Below are 14,099 nucleotides of genomic sequence, written 5' to 3' on the forward strand. Positions count from 1 at the left end.
AACACTATTCTTCATTATTTGACGTTTTGTTCTAAGTCCACTTGACAGATAGGCTAATCGGAACTGGATACAGTTTAAAGTAAGATCCCAACCACCGTGTTCATCCACCGGGTTTCGAACCCGGAAACCCTTGATTACAAGGCGACAAGTTTATCACTACGTCATCTGGTAGGTTCTATGCTTTATTATGTTTATTGCCAATTACTGTAACATGTATGTTATATGGATTTAATTGTTTGAGTTTGTTTCTGTTTCAAGTCCACGTTATGTATAGATGGGCTAATGGGGACTAGACCTACAGTTTAAAGTAGAATCCAAACCACTGTGCTATGTGCCTCTTCCTTGTATCGAACCCTGGAACCGTTGATTACAAGGCGACGACGTTACCACTACAGCATCGTGGTTATATGGATTTGAATGGATGTACTTTGTGAATTTTGTGGAATGAAAAATTATGTTTAGATAAGCTAATGCTATAAAGGACAAATAAGTAAAGAACTATGTTGTTTGGTACTGGAATTAATAATTATGATTGTTATTTTTTCCCAGATCATGCAGTCAATATAGAGTTGTTTTAAGGAATCATTGAGGAGCATTATCGGAGGATAGCCTCTCCTGCCTCTAACCCTCGCTGGGCTGGAGGCTTTCAAGCGCACGCTTTTCAAATGCAGTATAGTGCTGTTCAAAATAAATCTTAGACTGAAAATTATCACAGACAATTGTGTTGTTTTTTTGTTTGTTTTTTCATCAAAGTATCGTGCTCTTGCAGGAAAGGAAATTATGATATCCGTTCAAAAAAATTGTAAGAATAAGATGAAAAAGCAAATTTGAATTTCACCAAAAAATACTATTTGCAGAGCCCCTGTGGCCCCCGCAATGAAGAATCCAACATGTATTACTGTTAGGGTTCCATGACCTTGCAAAATTTCGTTGATAAATGTTCATAACCAAAAAATATAATTTTATTATGCAATGTTAAGAAAAATCATGATACGTACCGTAAAATAATTTAGTCTATCAGAAACCAGGTAAATTTTGTAGGTTGTGGGGATATAGTATATGTCCTGTCACAAAGCATTCTCCTCAATGTGCTATAAATAGTAGTCAAACAGAAATTACATGTGTGCTGTATTGCATCATCACTTTTTCACACAATACAGTAGAATTAATGATGTACTTTCTAAGATGGAATAATTATATGTAAATATACGTATTTGCAGATTTCCATTACTTTACTGTATCATACAACCATACTATGTAGCATGTCTGTTATCCTCGATATTTTACGTTAATTTCTTAAACTTATACTTAGCTACGAAAATTCCCACACAATTTACGATAAGAGCATAGAAACGCCCAAGTCTCAAAGGATAGAAGATTTGTTCCATGTGATTCATAGCGAGAACTATATTAGTACTTCCTCAGTTTGTAAGTGAAATCCAAACCTCTGTAATAATAGCGAATGTGTTTTCTGATCGTGGAAATAACACTGGAAATCTTAAGTTGCTTGGAGATTACGATGTCGTTATTATTTTTGCAGGAAGCGATTCAAGTCTTACAAATCAGATCGCTGAAATGAAGAATTCGTTTTGGTGGAACATCAGAGCCAATTTTCTACTAATCACAACGTCCTGCAAGACTTGTTTGGAGAAAAACTTTATTTTGAGAGAGTTCTGGAAAGTTAAGGTACTTAGGATCGCCATTATCGAATTCGATGGAAACAAAGGTGATGTCTATTTGTCACCAACAGCTTGCATTGCCTCATACAATCCGTTCTCCCGAGTATCATACGTAATGAACATTTCTCTAGAAGCAGTTCATGAAGCGGATGTGGCTTTGCTTGAAGCATATTCTTCCAAAAAGGCAACTAATTTGTACAATTATACGCTCCAACCGACAACGTTATACACTGACTTTGCACCAAGTCTGTCAGTGTGGAAAGATGCCGATGGGGATATAAAATTTAAGGGTTCCCTGGTGAATGTGTATGAAGCGTTGTGCAAATACATGAACTACACTATCAAACACCCAATCGTGCACAAAAGGTCAATGGTTGGCTCTAAGCTTAACAATGGTAGCTGGACTTACCTGCTGGGTGACTTGGTTAGCGACAGGGCAGACATAGCATACGTTCACTTGGCGATGAGCAAGGAGAAACTTGAAGCTATTGAGTTCTCTAAATTTACTGCTCTTGGCCGAATAGCTGGGCTAGTGCCGAGTGGCCGGGTGATACCCCACTGGGTATCTATGATTATAATTTATCGTAGGGAAATGTGGGTGTTACTGGCGGCATCGTTCTTCCTGGAAGTCATAGTTGCCAGATCAATTACTATTCCTCAATGTAGCAAGGCAGACTGGAAAAGCTGGGTTCACACTTCCCTGCACCTGCTTGGTATTCTTCTTCAGATCTAAGTCTCCCTCCCTCAAGTCAGTTCGCTGAGGATCACCTTCATCTTCTGGACCTACTTCAGCTTAGTTGTTGCAAATCTTTACCAAGCTGGCATTATAAGCGTTTTCACCGTCCCGCAATACAAATCGGACATCAACACGTTCGAGCAACTTGCTGACTCTGGATTAAAAATAATGGGAAATGTTTTCTTTCAGCATGTTTTAAACAACAAAAAGGATCCTGTGATGAGGAAACTTTTAAACAGTTTGAGGTCACTAGATCAAGTTAGGAACATGTTTTTGAGAATGTTATTAGCGAACGAAAGCATGCTGTTCTTGGCTCGGAACTTAACTTCAGGTACTTTGGGTATAAATTCTACAAGTGCAGAAGTTGTCCGGCGCCGTTTCGGGTTATGAAGGACAATCTTGGAATTGCACTTGGGACCGTTCCTCATCCGAAAGGTTTGCCGTATCTTCCTCAGGTCAACGTCTTGATCAGCAGGATGCACGAAGCCGGTCTCATGGTAAAGTGGGTGGAGGACGCTATTAAAGAGGTGACTCAAGACGTTGTTTGCGAAACTCCCTGCACTGCAACTATCAAAATCACAACACGTCTTTGCATAACGTGTTGTGTGACCCACGAGACAACTCTACCCCGAGCTGTCAATTATGCATAAAACTACAGAACTTACACGCTCATTTGTTCAATCATATTTCCCTTTTCTCCAGATAAAACCCGTCCTCTAAACAGAAGCGATCCATATTAGGCTTTGTTAGCACAATGGCGAGCTACTGTTGTGATTTTGCCACAACAAAGCATATCGAACCACTGTTTCAAAATACTAAACAAATTAATCAAACAATCACAGGCATGCAGCTTCAATTAGAAGCCAATCACATATTTTTCCAACATCAAATCCACGATGTCTTCCGTGCTTATAACAACCATTCAGAGGCATGGGCCCGTAATCAGCAAGAATTGCTTTCCAAATTACAAAATTTAACAAATAAAAGCACGCACCTAAATCAAACGTTTGTTCTAGAATTCATGACAATTATGGTACAACTGAGCCAGTTTATGCAAATTTCTCAATTTGAAGATGCCATAGCCAATTGTAAACACCACTTTGCAAGCGAGCACGTTATCCCGAAAACAGTATTGCTCAGGGACCTTAACAAAATTAGAAAAAAAAATAGTGAAGGTTTTGACTTGGCTATTTCGACCAAACTTGTTGACATGTATTATCAGATAGCACTGACTGACGCAGTGCAGAATATCTGATGGAGCCGTCAACATTGGGGTAAACATACCAATCAAATCGCAACAAAAGAATTATAAGTTATTCTCTGCTATTCCGATTCCATTCCCGTTTAGGAACCTGACATGTCTACTATCACACAGTCCTGCTTATGTCGCAATTGATCAAGATCAAAACGTCATAACAATAAGTGGAACTGAGCTAGAAAACTGCCAGATTCACACGCAAAAGTTGTGCCTACTGCCTTTTCACACCAGAAGACAAGACGGACAAACTTCTGCTTTTCGACATTAATAAAAGCAAAAACAGTAGAACAAACTAGACAAGCCTGTTCGTACACATGTCATGAGTCCTCAAACACGGATATAATTCAGTTAGATCTAAATTTATTTGCTATTATCAATCCCCCTCCCAACATTACTTATTTACACGCCAACGGCACGTATTAGATAGTAGATCTCGAATCTCACAAACACCCAGGAGCAATACTGTTACATGTTAAATGCAACGTGGACGTTATAGTATCAGAAGGCATAAGAATACATCCCATTTTTTCGTGTGGATTTGACAATTCCATTCTTCACCACACAATCCATATCCTACCCGCTGCATGGACAAAAAACCTTGATTTTCAACTTAACGTTACTTATAAAACTTCCCCTATATTCCATGCTACCATGTTATTCCACCACGATTGGACACTTCAAATTCCTCACCTCAACATAAGAAAATTCCGTGTCGTCACCATTCCGCCCAATCTTACGGGTTTTCAACAAAAAAGATTTCCCAACGATCATACTATTCATATGGCTCGCCTGTCTAACTACCTTCACATTATATCAGCATAAAATATTTCATTTGATTCCGTTATTCTTATGGCCCAAGAAAGCTAATGCTCTCTCACCCCATGTTCTCCTCCAATCCCCAAGTCATGTTGCGTCGTATTTATCCATTGCCTTATTCGTTATTCGAAAGTTCAGTATAATCCTCGTTTACTGGTATTACAAAATCAGAACTTGTAGAAAACCCATTTTAAAGGTTAACGACTACGAAATTCCAACTATAAGTGCACCTTTGCCGTCGTTATCTCGCCTATTAGTACGACCCCCCCCCGCCCAAAACAATCTCTATGGCAGTCCCCAGACATCAAGCTCCACCAATCCCATCAGTAGCTCCTCAAATTCAAACCCTCAAAGTGAAACTCACCCCTCCTCCACAGTCTATCTACTAGCAAGAATATATTTCCCACACACTCCTTCTATAATCTCGGCTAAGGGACAGACGACATTCCATCCGGAAGCAGCCCAGAGGAGTACTAACATCTTCGACGCCAGGACTGTAACCTCCCCCACCACCCTGTGTCTCAATCAGTGCATCGAAACGGAGCTACGTGTCGTGACCCTTGGCGACACACTTAAGGGTATCTTATGCCACACGATGCCATAGAAACACCAGTGTTTAAGTGCTCCGAACAAACAGTAGACAAGTGCTTCAAAACAGTGTATAAGTGCTTCAAAACATTGTATAAGTGCTTCGATTCACAGTGTGTAAACAACAAAAGAAAAGACAAATCACAAGTCGTTATTTCTTTATGCAATTAAGCTCTAAACAATTATTTTAAGTTTATCGACTTCCACCTCACGACATGCACTATTCTAACCAAATAATACTGCAAAACGTATGTAAAAAATATTTTATTCATGGATTAGGGTATTAATAATAAGGTAAATACAACAAAAACAAAAACACAAATATAATCAGTGCCACCAGGCCAGGAACACTACTAGTAAATGAACACTGCCAACAAAAAGAAAGAAGTAATTTCTTTGGTGTATATCTGTTCTCTTGTTTATCTACAAAAGAAATGCATTCCAAATGCATGAACACTGCAATATAAGGAATAATTTTATTTTGTGCATATCAACAGGTGAAGGTATAATCAATTATGTAATCCATCGGTGTCCTCCTCCGTAGTCGAGCGGGTTAAGGCGTTCACTCGTCTTGAGATCGTTCGCTGCGGGACGGCGTAGGTTCGAATCCGGCTCTGGTCGGAATTTATAGGGCCGGTGGCAACCCACCATCGTGAGGAAATTGGGGAGCTCCGAATGAGTGAGCGTAATCCGGTCGAGACGACCTACTATAACGGCTGGTGATACGTCGGGCTGACCCCCCGACTATTCCAATACTGGTTGAAGATCTCCACGCTTAGAGGTGACGAAGGAAAGTGTGGGAGGGAGACCGGAGGGAGACCTTCATGGGCTGTCGCGCAAAGGATTATTAATCCATCGGTCAACGGGTACCTTACTTCATACTTTAATGTAACATTTTTTTGTTGTGTCAAAAAAACGAACCTCATATAATCTTTCTCAAGGCTCTGGGTAACCACAAGCCTGTGGATACTCTATGAGCATGGGAATGTGGAACGATTCAAGGGAGACTCTGTAAAAAAGGTAAAATCTCCCGCCAGATATCAGTGCTCGGTCAAGCGACAATTTACAAACACAAGGTAACATTCCACAAATAGCGGAGACACATGACGTCAGGAGACACGGCATTCTTCGATACTACCGGGTTCAAGCCCGTCATCGGCTGGCAAATACGGAAGTGCTATCCAAGCAGCTAGGAAGTATTTGCCAGCAGCTTAAAAGAGCTAAGCACCAGAATTCGAGGCTCAGTCAAGTCTCAGAATTCAAAGGACCTCCAGAAGAATACCAGCTACCAGGCGAAGACCTCGACACCTTTCAGGTCTCAGCCCAGCTCGGGAAACCGAGACGAAGCTTTCGCCTAAGGCAACCGCAGTACATTCGCGAGTTGACTATCTTCAGTTCTTCAGTACCACGGCCTGCAAGTTGTAGCCGTCGGTCAGACCATCGTCCCGGCGCCTTTTCAAGGGCCGATACTTCAAGACCAGCGTGTGCTTCGTCGCCAAGCCACGGGCAAGAAGACCGTGGGCCGTCGAACTCAGGACTCCGTGCTCTGTCGCCTGACATCCACACTCAACCGCTTGGCCGAGAGGTAAGATGTACGTCGTCTACATCCCTTGAAATCATTCCACCTGCCTGCCAGAAGCCTGTTAGCGAGGTTGTATGGGGACCATAAAACGTAACCTAGCTCTACCATCTGACCTCTAAAGCGTTCACAGTAACGATCCCCGTAGTTTAAGCAATTGAAACCAATGAACAGTAGAATTGAAAATACTTAACGGACATTAATTTATTCATAACGACGCTCGGCTATTGTTATTCTGTCATTTTTAATTATGATTAATGGGTTTTTATGTTAATTAATCAAGCGGCACGTGTAGGGGGTGGGGGAGGAGATGTGTCATCGATGACTCATGCACACCTGTGAGTTTGGAATTAATGGTTTTCCATTAGTGCACACAAGATAATATTATGTATCCCGTTTTTACCCTAACCTAACCCTATTGTTGTACTTTATATATGTGTTACAGCCAGATAAGAGTCATGGACGATTCAGGCTGGCGTGGGAGCTTGGAATTAATGGTTTTCTATTAGTGCACAAAATATACTATTATGGAGTCCGTTTTCGGCCTTTTGCATCTCCCATTTATGCTTTTTTTATATGTGTTTCAGCCGGATATGAGTCACGGATGATTTATACAGACGTGGAGCTTGGTTTTAAGGGGTTTCCGTTAGTGCATAATAGATACTATCATGAAACCCGGTTCCGGCCTATTCTAACCCAAGAAACACAGTTCCGGCCTATTCTAAGCCAATTTATGCTTTTTTTATACGCGAGGATGAGTCAAGGACGATTCATGCACTCGTGGGAACTTGAAGTTAATGCGTTTTCAGGACATGTTTTTGGCTATTCTAATCCAATTTTTGGCTATTTATGTGAGGTTTGCAGTCGTCGATGACTTTATGAGCGGCCATTTTGCCATCGGTGCTGGATCATATTAGGTATAATTAAGGATCTGGATTTATCCGGATTCAACTGGCTCGAAGGGATCTGGGGTAGAAGATATTATAACCAAATATAAGGCGTTAGCCTATGTGTGCTTTAAAGGCGATGGAATTGAACGATGTAGCCTAAATGAAAACGAAGTATACGGGCAGAATGCATGTTATTAATAATAATTGCTCTTAAAAAGGGCAAGAATATGTTTACTGCAACACCCCTCTACAAGGTTGCGGACGAAATTCGCACCAGAAAAGAAGAATATTTCCCCCACAGCCACCCGAACCGCGAGCGATCATTGCCGGCCGAGGGTGAGAAAGGGCCTCTATTGTTAGCTTCCGCATCGGTCTTTTTCCGGAGCTGAAGGGGATAATGTCGCCAATATTGTAACACGTTTGTATTGATTTTTTTGAGGTTCCAATTTTGTTTTGCGGAAGTAATTTAGGCGGGTTTTCTTCCTCCTTTCGTTACATTGCAAAGACTATTTGACCTAAAGCGTAAGGATATTGGCTGAACTGGGAACAATCAGTTCCAGTATCTACAGGTTAAAGTGGATGCGATCCACTATTTGCCCTTATTTCTAGGTTTCGAACCATGGATCCTTTGATTATTGCTTTATAAGCTACATGATGATTGTTAATGCTTATTTTTTATGTAAGATTGACCTGATTTTGACACTTAGGACCAATATTCCACATTTTCCGCGTATTTTTACTCAGAAAACGCTATTTGAACGATTCAAGCAAGGGTTTGTATAGCAATTTAGACACACAAAGCGTGTTTCTTCAACTTTAGCTGAAGTTTAGGTTTATTTTTACCAAAATAACACTATTTATACTATTCAGGCAACATTTTTTATTAAATTTTGGACTCACATACATTTTTCAACTTTTAACTTGTTATTTTAAAAGTTTATTTCCATTTTTTACTTAAATAACACAATTTAAGCTATTCAGGCAGGAGTGTTTATTACATTTTGCACTTACAAAGAGATTTATTTCAATTTTTAACTTATTATTTACAAGTTTAGGCTTATTTTTTACTCTAATATCACAATTTCATCTATTCAGGCTACATTTTTTATTGCAGTTTAGACTCGCAAAGATATTTTTTCAAATTATTTTATTAATTTTTCTATTTATTACATTTTGTATTTTATATTTATTAATTTTTAACTTTGAGTTTTGTTTTTTATTTAAATAATTTCTCTAATCACTAAGGAAGAAGTACTTTTAACTTAAACTTTAGCCACAAACTTTATTATTATTATTATTATTATTATTATTATTATTATTATTACTGTTTTATTTTATAATTATGTATTCAATTTTTTAATTTTGTATAACACAGTGGTTGTTTAATCGTTATCATCACTTCAATAAATATGATCATTATTATTATTAGAACAATACACAGTTAATTGCACAATATTATATAACAATAAACAATTATTAGTATCAGAGATATAATAGATCTCATTGAAAACTGTAACTTGAAGTGTAAATGTGCTAACTTGTTATGTTATTCTGCAGCTTATGTATTTTATTCGTGTAACTTTGTACTTTTGTATTTGACTTAGTGCTGTATTAGGTTTCATACTGTGCTCAACACTTAAAATAAAAATAAACTAAAAAAATAAACTATTATTATTATTATTATTATTATTTTATGTAGTTGTTGTTGTTGTTGTTAGGGTTTATTGACTTCCACTACGCTATATTTTGTTTGCTTCGTAGGAAAGTGTGTTTATTTCAGAGTTTTCTCGGTATTTCGTTACTGTTAGGGTAGGTAAAGTTTCCTAAATATATGAGTAGGGTTCCATATATTCTTGTTCTTGCATGTTTTTCATATGATGTGATCAGCACAACTCTCCAAGTGTTTTTACTCTATGTTTCCATTTTATTGAGGCTTAGTGATTCCTAGAGCCACTTTATGCATGAGAGAAAGCTTGAAAATTTCGATTTCAGACAACGACAACCATATGTCAGAGTATTTTCGAGTATATTTTAGACTTATTATGTGCCATTAGAATATCACTGCTTGCTTAATTTTTAAGTATGTTGCGCAGTTATTGTATTTTTTGCTTTTGCTTACTAGATAAACTGTACGAAATGTTTAATATTTGTACTTTTTGCACTTATAAGAGGCCAAACTTTTATTGTTACTAAAATTATTATGTGTCTAAGGACTGAAACCCCTTTACCAAGAGGAGTATAACTGGACGTTTATTAATATTGTTTATTTTCCCCCTTAAATATAACAATATAATGACAAATCACAGGACAAGTCGATGTTAGCAGATGACTACGTGGCTCTTAAGTCCACCTGCCAAACTTTTTTTACCATGCTATTTAGCCTTATAGTCTTTTATTCAGGGTAATTTTCAAGTATTACTGACTTTTTTGAGCGATAGACTTAATATCAGGGGTTATTTGCATCTGTTATATCATGGGAGTCTTATTTTTACTACAATTGAGGACTATATTCCACTGACTGAAGCTTAAAGCTTAGTCTCCATAGCATGTTGAATGGTTAATCACAGGTCAATATGAACTTTACTGAGGTTTGTAGGAGGCATAGGAACACACGCCAGAGCCTTATTAGCGTGCAAGAAGCACTTTCAGGGAGTACTACGAGGAAACTAAGTTCATTCTTTGAGTGCTTTATCAGTTACAAAGCCAATATTTGCTATTTGAAGTAACTACATGTACCAGAACATCTTACAGCTCAACACTAACTAGACTTCAATTTATACTATATTAGGTGCTAAATGTAGCAAGAACACTGATTGTACATACTTTTGAGAATCCAACTATATCAGGATTTTTCTATGCAAGTATATTTTTATTGATTACTAACTTTAACAGACCAATCAGGAAGACGGCAAAATTCACTAAACAAAGTACTATAGTGTAGGTGATTGCATGAAAAGTAGAAATTATAACAACCACAAGATTTCGCTTTTTGCTTTTGTGACTAATCGTGACGCTGAGGATGAATGGAAGGACTAAAATCTTAAGGACTGGATATATTTTACCACTACAGACGCCTATGAAGAAACACTAGAGTACTGTTAGCTTTCAAAATTGAGGTTATACTGTACTGTTTCTTAAATACTTTGTGTTTGGCAAGCTTAACAAGTTACATTTATATCCATTTCAGGACAAATATGGCTAAAACTCTCAAATTTACTGTGTACTCACCAACTACTAGCTAATTTTTAATAACATTTTATTTGACTATAGCACAAGTACCAAAGAAATAAGTATATTTTATTTATAACTTGACAAAGGTACTAGGAATTAATCGACAAAGTTAGGTAAAAACAGTATTTTTTTAAAAAAATATCTTGTTACTTTATTCAAATGTTATGTTCTTTTTATGATATTTAGTCACTTTTTAAGCTCTATACATGATTAAAAATCAATTAAATTAGTAATATAACAACTGGTTTACACTATCTGGCATCCTTTTGATAACGAATAAAATGAAAATCTTTCAATATTTCTTATTATTTTATGCTTATTTTGAAGAACCAAGGTAATTTCTTTTACAGTTTATCTTAATTTTTAAGACTTAATACTAATTTATGTGTCCAAGTTAGGTTATTTAGAATGTATGAAGAAGTATATAGTTGATATTTCTACTATCAGAGGAATTAACAACCATATTTTACAAACAAAAGATATTGTTTACACTTTATTTACTTCAATCAGACTAATATTTTACAGTAATTGAATCATTCAGCCCTAGTCAATACTTTACTGCATCAGAAAGTTTGTTATTAATCTAATAAGTATGCTATTTTGTGCTATTCTAAGGCAAACTTTGTTTAATTTACTGCTTATAATGCAAAGTATTGCACAATTTTTCGATATATTCACTACCTTCAAACCAAACAATTGTTCTTATTTAGTACATTTAATTTATATTTATTGTAATTAACTTATGTTTCTTATAATTAACAAACTAAACTAGTTACTTTGACATGTTAAAAACCTTATTTTTTTACTATTTCCTATTCTATCAGGTTCTATATTGCTGTTTTTATCAATTTATGTAAGATCACACTCTGGTAAATACACACATATTCTCTTTTTACACACACACTTACATGCTTATACGAACATACATCTGACGTTTTTCAATATTTTACTATGAAGTTTGCACCATCGCCGCCATTGGTTAAGTTGGTATCCCAGTGCAGTGGTGTATCAGTGTCTGCAGTTTTAAGGGTTATGAAAGAGAGAACAATGACCGGGAAGTTGTGTCTCCCAAAAAAACCCGCAAAGATGTGTCTCGTGTTAATAAGTATGACGATTTCGAAATAAGTGCAATAAGGCGCAAAGTGCATTCTTTCTTTCTAAACCAAGAACTGCCTACTTTGAAAAAGGTATTAACTGAAGTTAATAATGATGAAGATCTTCCAAGTTTCAGTGTGTCTACGTTAAACCGCCTCTTGCTGGATGTTGGGTTTGTTTTCGGAAAGAGGAACTGACACACAGCACTCGTTGATACGGATGATATTGTTGTTTGGTGGCAAAAATACCTCCGATCCATTTGGGAACTACGAAACCAAGGTAAGAAAATCTATTACTTGGATGAAACGTGGGTGAATGCAAGGTGTGGCATGATAGCACTATAACTTCAAAGAAGCAAGCTCTTCTCGAAGGACTATCAACTGGACTTAAACAACCATCAGGAAAAGGGAAAAGACTCATTATCACTCACATTGAAAGTGAAAATGGCTTACTTGAAGGTGTGGAACTTATTTTTGTGTCCAAGACGACTGGCGATTACCATGAAGACATGAATGGTGATGTTTTTAAAGAGTGATTTTCGTCTGGCCTTCCTAAACTTAATGTGGACAGTGTTATTGTGCTCGACAATGCTCCCAATCATAGTGTGAAATGCGAAAAATTACCGACCACTGCTTGGAGGAAAGGTGATATTTTAGAATGGCTAAATGGCAAAGGTGTCGTACTTTTAGCTGATTCATTAAAGTTGGAGCTTTTGGATCAGGTTTCCCACTTGAAGCCAAGCTGCGATAGTTACGTGATAGACGAAATGGCAAGGAGAGCGGGGCACACTGTGTTGCGCTTGCCCCCTTACCACTGTAACCTCAATCCCATTGAACTGATATGGGCTCAAGTCAAAGGGTACGTTGCCAGGAACAACAAAACATTCAAGCTTGAAGAAGTGAAGCGACTGACTGAGAGTGGCATTGCTCAAATTTCAGCGATCAACTGGGCAGATGCAGTTCGACACGTTATTGGAAAACAAGAGAGAAACCTGTGGGATGTGGACAATTAACTGAGAACTTGAATTTTGAAAGATTTGTTATCCAAGTCAGCGACAGGGAAAGTGAATCCGAAGACAGCTGTAACGAAGATTTGGCAGTAAGTGAACCCCTTCCATTGAATTAAAAATACATATTTTCCCCCTGTCTCAACAGTTTGGGTATTGTCGTGACTTATGAAATGTAAAGTGAAGAGGAAGAATCAACGTTTCATTTTTCTTGGCTTGCCTTTGATTTGAGTCTGATTGAAAAAGTGGCGATCTTTTCTTTCTGCCACCAGAATACAATACTCTGCACGTCAACATTATTGAGAAATGTTTTGGTATGAGTGAAATACTGAAATACAGTATAGTTCAAATATGCTTACGATTGTCGTTGCTTTGTCACTGATAACAAAGGAAAATTTAGCGTACTATGTTTTTGTTAGTAAATATACGTATGAAAAAAAAAGTAAAGGTAAAGTGCTCCCCTGAGCTTAGCACCATGCCATGAAGGCGTATAGGGGGTGTGGGGGTAACGCCCCAAACTTTCTTGATCCGGTCGTGAGTGGGGGTGATGTGATCAGCATCACGCCCCTGACCGCCTTTACCCCCCAGGGTTTCCCCCAGGTACCCATGTTATTCGACGCTGGGTGGGCGCCGGGGCCGCTTCAGTAGGGGAAGTGCCCCTGTCCTGCGCCCGAAAATGGGGCTCGGTGGGGCTCGCCTTAATGGATTTCTCTTGTAAGGCATGAGCCCCATTTTCTCGCAGTGTTGCCAACTCCTTACTCGAAAAAAATCACCAAGGTTTTTTTTTCGGTCCAACCTAACCTAAAGCAAGGAGCTGGCAATCTTGCTTGAGGCTTCTTAATGGTTTGCTCTTGTAAGGCATAAGTCTTATTTTCTCGCAGTATTGCCAACACCTTACTCGAAAAAAAATCACCAAGGTTTTTTTTTTCGGTCTAACCACCTAAAGCAAGGAGCTGGCAACTTTGCTTGAGGCTTGCCTTACAGTGCATAAAAGCAAGGTTGCCAACCTACTGCTTTTGCCATAGCTTTTTACAAAAAAAAAAGAGAGAGGAGAGAGAGAGAGGGAAGAGTTAAACAACCGACAGCCTACCTACAACTTTTTTTTGGTCTAACCTAACCTAAAGCAAGGAGCTGGCAACTTTGCTTGAGGCTTGCCTTACAGTACATAAAACAATTTTTGCCAACCTACACACACTGGGCAAGGAGAGTTGGTACTGCCGT

This window comes from Lepisma saccharinum, chromosome 5, assembly GCF_977018435.1.
Source record: "Lepisma saccharinum chromosome 5, izLepSacc3.1, whole genome shotgun sequence".
NCBI lineage: Eukaryota > Metazoa > Arthropoda > Insecta > Zygentoma > Lepismatidae > Lepisma > Lepisma saccharinum.